Source organism: Aotus nancymaae, unplaced genomic scaffold, assembly GCF_030222135.1.
Source record: "Aotus nancymaae isolate 86718 unplaced genomic scaffold, 86718_ANA_hifiasm-v0.15.2.pri h1tg000010l, whole genome shotgun sequence".
Lineage (NCBI taxonomy): Eukaryota > Metazoa > Chordata > Mammalia > Primates > Aotidae > Aotus > Aotus nancymaae.
The window spans coordinates 12,139,503-12,147,089 of record NW_026988421.1 but is presented as its reverse complement, the minus strand read 5'-3'; positions in this window follow the sequence as shown (position 1 = coordinate 12,147,089).

The following is a 7,587-nucleotide window of genomic DNA, read 5'->3' as shown; positions in this document are numbered from 1 at the left end:
ACCTCAGCCTCCCAAAGTGCAGGGATTACATCGTGAGCCACCGCACCCAGCCATCCTGCTGTTTCTACTCTGCCTTTGTATGGTGGATGTGGAGGTGGGGGTGGTAGGGAGTCATCTGGATAACTTGTGCCTTTAGTTTATGTGTCACCAAAGCAAGAGAAACCACATCCAAACTCAACAGAGAGCTGCACATCCTCAGCTTTGAGCTGGATACAATGACCTAAGAGGTCTTTGAGATACTTCCTTTGGGAAGAAGGTGTATATTCTGGTGACGGTGTGAGGCAGATATGTGCATACAAATATTTAGCTGGTCACCAAAGATACATGAACCCCTTCTGGAGTATGGGGTTGTCATTAGGAAGCAGCAGCTGTCCAGCCAGGGACTACATTTTCCAGCCCCCTTGCTGCTTTTTTAAAAATTGAGATAGGCTGGGCACAGTGGCTCATGCCTGTAATCCCAGCACTTTGGGAAGCCAAGGCAGGTGGATCACCTGAGGTCAGCAGTTGGAGACCAGCCTGGCCAACATGGCAAAATCCCATCTCTACTAAAAATACAAAAATTAGCCAGTCGTGTTGGTGAGCACCTGTAATCCCAACTACTCAGGAGGCTGAGGGAGGAGAATCCCTTAAACTCACGAGGTGGATGTTGCAGTGAGCCGAGATCATGCCATTGCACTCTAGCCTGGACGACAAGAGCAAAACTCTGTCTCAAAAAAAAAAAAAATTAGATGAAATTCACATAACATGAAATTAGCCATTTTAAAATGGGCCATCCAGTGGTATTTAGTATTTCACAATGTTGTGCAGCCACTCCCTATATCAACTTCCAAAACACTTTCAGCACCCCCCATACCTATTAAGCAATTACTCCCTATTCTTCTCTCCCCCCAACCCCTAACAACCATCAAACAGCTTTCTGTCTCTATAGATTGACCTATTCTGGATATTTCTTATAAAAGGAATCATTCAATATGTGGCCTTTTGTGCCTGATTTCTTTCTTAATATGTTTGCCAGTTTCATCCACATTGTAGCATATATCAGCCCTTCATTCCTTTTTATGGCTAAATAATATTCCATTGCATGGCTAGACCACAGTTTGTCTGTCCATTCATCCACTGATGGACACTTGAGCTCTTTTCACCTTTGAGCTTTTGGGAATAATGTTACACTCATTTGTGTACAAGTAATTGAACAACTGTCTTCAATTCTTTGGGGTTGGAAATCTAGAAATGGAATTGCTGGGTCAAGATGGTAATTCCGTTGAACTTTTTGAGGAACAGCAATACTGTTTTCCACAGTGTCAGCTCCCTTGGATTTTGGTGGGATCATGTGACTGAAAACCTGTTCTTGCCAACAGCAAGTGAGTAGAGGGGATCTTTGTCACATCTGGGCAGGATGCTTCCCACAGGCCTGGCCCAGGTATGGTTGACTGCAGAGGACTCCAAGGTTATACAGGAGGGAGGAGGCACATGAAGGAAGGACGTGCTTCCTGGATAAGGCTGCCTGAACACAAATAGCCACACTTATAGTACAAAGAAGAAATAAACTTGTTCACACCTGTAATCCCAGCACATTGGGAAGCCAAGGCAGGCAGATCACGAGGTCAAGAGATGGAGGCCATACTGGCCAACATGGTGAAACCCTGTCTCTACTAAAAATAGAAAAATTAACTTGGTATGGTGGTGCACACCTGTAGTCTCAGCTACTTGGGAGGTCGAGGCAGAAGAATCGTTTGAACCCAGGAGGTGGAGGTTGCAATGAGCCGAGATCACACCACTGCAATCTAGCCTGGCAAAGAGTGAGACTCCATCTCAAAAAGAAAAGGAAATACACTTGTGTTAAGCCACTGAGGTTTTCAGGCTTTCTCTGTCACAGCACCTGGTATTATCTTAACTAATGCATCACTCAAGTTCCACTGCTCAATTCCCGGCTTCCTGGTACAGTTCCACGTATGGTCCACTCCTGCATCTCAACTTGCCTATATCAGAAACCATATTTGTCATTTCTATTCTATTCTTTTTTCCCCATTATTTCTAGTCTAGACAGGAACATGTTGTTTGCAAGGATCAGAAACCATTCAAACTAACAGAAGCAGAAGGCAGGGGGTTTAATTGTAAGATTACCAAGATGTCATGAGTGCTGAAGATAGAAAAACAAAATACCTCCAAGCCTCCTCAGAGGCATAGCAAAGGGAAGTAGGGGGCAGAGAAGACACATGTACCTGAGTTCCAGTCAATGGGGGTGTCACAAAGATAGAGGTAGCGAACCTTCACCATTTTGGTTTTGCATTGAGTTTCTATCTTTAGCTATGTTGAACATGAAACCTCTGGTTTGTTAGGTGTTTGGTATTTGTTTCCCGGAGAATTCTGGTTTCCTGACTCCATTTGTCTCTTCCCACCCTAGTATAAGGATCCTTATCTCTTACCATAGGGAACCACAGCAAATACTACTGTTATGGAAACACCAGGGGCTTGGTCTAGGTCCTGCTGCTTGCCACGCAGAAAGCCAATCATTGAGATGACAGAAGAAGGATGCCCCCAAAGAGATGGGAGCTCAGGCTCAAATCCAACCAAAACTAGGGGTTTATACAGCAAGGAATAAATGTAGATATGGGTTTTATCATGTTGCCCAGGCTTATCTTGAACTCCTGACCTCAAGTGATCCGCCTGCCTTGGTCTCTGAAAGTGCTGGGATTACAGGCGTGAGCCATCGTGCCCAACCTGATACTTATTTTGAGAGGCCTGAAGTTCATTTCCTCAGAAAGGAACTCAGATAAAATAAATGTAAGTTTCAAGCTTTAAGACCAGAGAGTTCATTTCTATGTATATATTAAAAAAAAAAAGATCTATGGGACATTGGGTCAGTTTCACTATCTCCACCTCCTTATCCAAAAGGAGGAAATCTTAAGTTGTGCATGCTCCACTTCTATTTGTCACCTGGAATTTATTGCCATGTGTGGTTGGTTCCTTCCTTAGTGCATGTCTGTGTCATCTCAGGGCACAGGGCAGGGCCACAGTTTCATGCCCAGGTCAGAACCTGGCTCCACCATATGTCACCTTGTGATCTCAAACAAGTTAATGTCTGTGAACCTTGGTTTCCTCAGCTATAAAATGCATAGAATAATCAATGTACTAATTGTGTTTTTAAAAAATAAAAATAAAATGGGTAAATAATAGTACTCAGTGTTCTCACAAGAATTATTTAAAAAAAAAAAAAAGGTAGAGTGCTTAATAGAGTACCTGATACACAATAAGAGCTCCCAGCACCAATGGTTCCAACTCCCTCCTCTGTCTAGCAGGGGCTTAGTGAGTAGCAGATGTGATCATTGAGTCAGTCAGTGGTTCTTAGACTTTCAGATGATCAGACTCAGATGAGGAGTTTTGAAAAAGGTTCCTGCCTCCTCCCCCTATGCAACTGGGTCAGAATCCCAGAGTTGGATTTGGGAATCTGAGATTCTAATTATCAGCCAGCTTTGACACCTGCAACTGGGTCAGAATCCCGGGGTTGGGTTTGAGAATCTGAGATCCTTATTATCAGCCAGCTTTGACACACTCAAGGAGACTCTACCAGGCTGAGTGGGCCGCCTCCAGTGGGAAATAGGGAGAAAGTGCTGATGTCTACCTCAGTTGGGTCTTTCTGCCAGCAGTCACAGGAATTCCCCTCTCACTCAAGTCCTTGTTCAGTATCCCTTACTGGGAAGATGGCTGTCTCCTCCATGCCCTTCCTAGTCCCTCGTTGACCCTGACTTTCACTCCCTGACCCTGGAGTGTGTGTTTATTTTTCTTCATCTGTCTCTCCCACTGCTCAATGAGGGCAGAGACCTGTGCCCCTGGCAGTACCTAACTCATAGTATGTGGCAAGTACATTTGGCAAATAAAAGAATGAACCAGCCTCTGTTAACTCTCCCTTTCTCATCACTTCACAAGATCTTGGGCAGATTTCAGAGCTTCTGGATCCCTTTCCTTATAGAAATTCAGGCCCATCTGGTTTAGAACTCTAATCTCTTATCTGACTCCAAGGTGATCCCTCCCCACTACGCTTGGGGTTGCAGCTACAGGGTTTTGCTCGAGGTCAAACAATCTGCCTTGCCCGTCTTCTTCCTCCGCTCTGGCCTGGTGGTGGAGGGAAGCTTGGTCTGTCTCTGGGACAACCCTCCCCTTCTCTTCTCCAGTTTCTTAGGAGTAGAAGCTAGGAGTCAGAATTTCAGGATAAAGGACAGCAGTCTCCTAGTATAGCTGTCACATTGCAGTCTTCTCGGGGCTGGTGGGTGCTGCTTGCCGGGCTAACCCTTACTGGGGGCAGCTTCCAGAGGCTGGTGCCTTGCGAAATGCAGACATGAGTTCACCTAGATCCCAGGGGAGCCTTCCATTGCCCACTTCCCCAACATGAGCAATCTGGTTCTACTTGGTCACCCACCTGCGCCAGCTCCACTGGCAGTCACACCCACAACCTCTTGCTGCTGGGGGGGGGATCCTTTTGCCTGAAGGCAGCCACCTTCCACCACGTACCTTGGACTCCTGGGAAACTCACACACATGGGCGTTCAGAGCCACACATGGGTGGACAGGTGCCTGCCCCAGCCTGCTCTTTGCCCTCTTCTCCCCTGCTCAATGAGGCCCATTACAGGTGCACACCACCATGTCCCACTAATTTTTGTATTTTTAGTAGAGAAGGGGTTTCACCATGTTGGCCATGCTGGTCTCGAGCTGATTGAGAGATCAGCACATCCAGGGCCTGAGCATTATCTGACTGGGATAGGGTGCCAGGCCCCACCTCCTGCAGGCACCCTTGAGCCCTATAGGGATTCTTTTGTAATCTTCCCCCTTCATTGGGCTTAGAGGTATAATAAGGGGAACAACCTCTCCTCCCACATATACACCCTGGGGAGAAAAGGAAATTGCCCCTCCCCAAGAAGGCCCAGTACAAAGTGACTTCCTCTCCTCATCAGTCTTGGACCAAAAACCACAGGGCAAGGCCCAATGTACAGGTCGTCCAGCAACCAAGCACTTCTTGATCTTCTGATCAAAGCTTCCAGCTTAGAGACTCTGCCAAGTGCAACGAGCCAATGGGCCTTATGAAAGCCAGGTTCCCAATACAGCGATAGGAACATAATTATTGTTTCCTCCTCCCTCCATTCCTTCCTTTTTCAATTCTCCTAGTGGCAAAGGACCATAAACTGAATTGTTGCATATGACTTCCAGGAAGTGGTCCTAAAAGAACAAGGCAGGAATTTCCCCTTCTTCCTGGTGGGTAGGAGGTAGACATGATGGCAGGAGCTGCAGCAACTATCTTGGGCTATAACGTAGACTCTGATAAGGGTGCCAGAGCAATGGAGTAGAAGGAGTTTCTGACAATCATAAAACTGCTTTTCCAGCCTTAGGCTGCCTGCCTCTGGTTCATTTACGCAAGAAAGAAACATATTTTATTTTGTTTTACTGCTCTTTTCAAGCTTTCTGTCTCTCACAGCCAAATCTCATCCTGCTAGTCTGGCTCTGAGCTTGAGACCTGCTCCTTTTCGGAAAAATTATTTTCTTGAAATAATCAGAACTGAAAGATAAATGGAAGGAAATGACTTTTGCATCATAATTTAATATTTTTTAAACGTGCTTGTGCATGACTTAAATTATCTCTCCTACCACAGGTGGTACCTACCTCATGCTTTAGAAAAACCTCACAAATTTCAAAGTCAGTTGAACCCAAGTTAGAATTTAGTTTCTAAGATTTACTAGCTGTGTAACCATGAACAAGTTACCCAATATTCCTAAACCTTGGTTTTGCTTTATTGAATGAAAATTAAAATGTCTTTCTTCAAGAATTTATCAAACAAGGCCAGGTGCGGTGGCTCAAGCCTATAATGCCAGCACTTCGGGAAGCCAAGGTGGGCAGATCACTTAAGGTTAGGAGCTCGAGACCAGCATGGCCAACATGGTGAAACCCCTTCTCTACTAAAAATACAAAAATTAGCAGGACATGGTGGTGTGCACCTGTAATCCCAGCTACTCTGTAAGCTGAGGCAGGAGAATCACTTGAACCTAGGAGGCAGAGTTTGCAGTGAGCCAGGATTACACCACTGCACTCCAGCCTGGGTGACAGAATAAGACTCCCTCAAAAAAAGAAAAAGAAAAAAATAATACTTTACCAAACAAATTTGTAGCATACATCTGCTATTTGCATGATATTATGCTGAAGATATGGAGAAAAAGACAGGTAAGACTTTGACCTTCATGGAGCTTGAAGCCCAATGGGGAAGAGATGATAAAGAAAGCAAATAAATACACAAAATCATCACAGTCAACAGTATACTGTAATGGAGAATAACAGCATGGGAACACTTGGAACTGGGAACTCATTCCCTTCAAGGACTGAAAGAATAACCTCATGTAAAGCTCTGAGCACACAAGCCAATTACATGAGAGTCCTCTCCTAGAAGCTGCCAGACTTCCTCCCTTCAGACTGGAGCTTGCTATGAACAAAGCCCAAATGGCCAGCAGGCAGCCTGTGCACAGGCCCTACCAGGCCAATCCAATCTGGGCTGTTTCTGTACATCTGAAGATGGATGCAAGTCAGGACAGACAGACAGAAGGCCGCACATAGACGGCTACAAGGGAAAGCTATTGGCTGCAGAGGCCCTGCCTAGCACAGACTCTCTACTGAACTGGCTTTGTTCCTTTGCATAATGGGCACCACCTGGGTCCCAGGGAATGCAACTGGCATCAATTAGTTCTCATTGAGCCCAAGCTGGAGCACAGCCTGGCTCTCCTCCCAGGTTCTGGCGCTGGAAGCAGCCAGCTCCTGTTCTGCGTCTTTTACTCCTAACCACCTCCATTGGTGACCTCTTCCCAATCAAGCAGGGCCCACCAGGCCCACAGCTGCCACCGTGATGAGAAACTTGGTTCTCAGAGCTGAGTGATCAGACCCCAACCACCACTGTATGAATGGAGGGGCCCGATGAACTAAGGACAACTTAAGCAATTTGAAAATTCTGTTTCTGGCTTTTATTCTCAGAATTTCATTCCATATAGAGGGACAGACAATCTAGAATTGGTGGCATTGCATAGCACCTAAGCGGCTACTATGCAGGCAGACAGGCAGGATGGGAGAGACCCAGTTCCCACCCAGCTTTTACCAACAGTCTAATCTCGGGCAAGGGACTTAACTTCCCTAAGCTTTGGTTGCCCCATCTTAAGATGGGCATGAAAATCATAATAGCTACCTCATATCTGGGCAAAGAATTAAGTGCAAGAATCCACGTAAACATGCTTTTCCAACCTTAGGCTGCCTGCCTCTGGTTCATTTGCACAAGAAAGAAACATAATACTAACAGTACAAGTACTAATATTTAGGAACTGTTCAGTTTGTGTTTACTATGATTTATCTTCATTCACTCACTCAATAAATGTTTTTGAGCATCTTCTATGTGCTAGGCCCTATTCTGGGCTGTGGAAATGTCACTCATCTGATGAACATCCATTTGTTAGGCTCCAAGGCATTTAAACTTGGCAACAGAGCATGTGATATACCTGCCCCACTGTGTGACTTAGCTTTTTCTCCATAACCACCCCAAAACTTAGTGGCTTCAAGCAACAG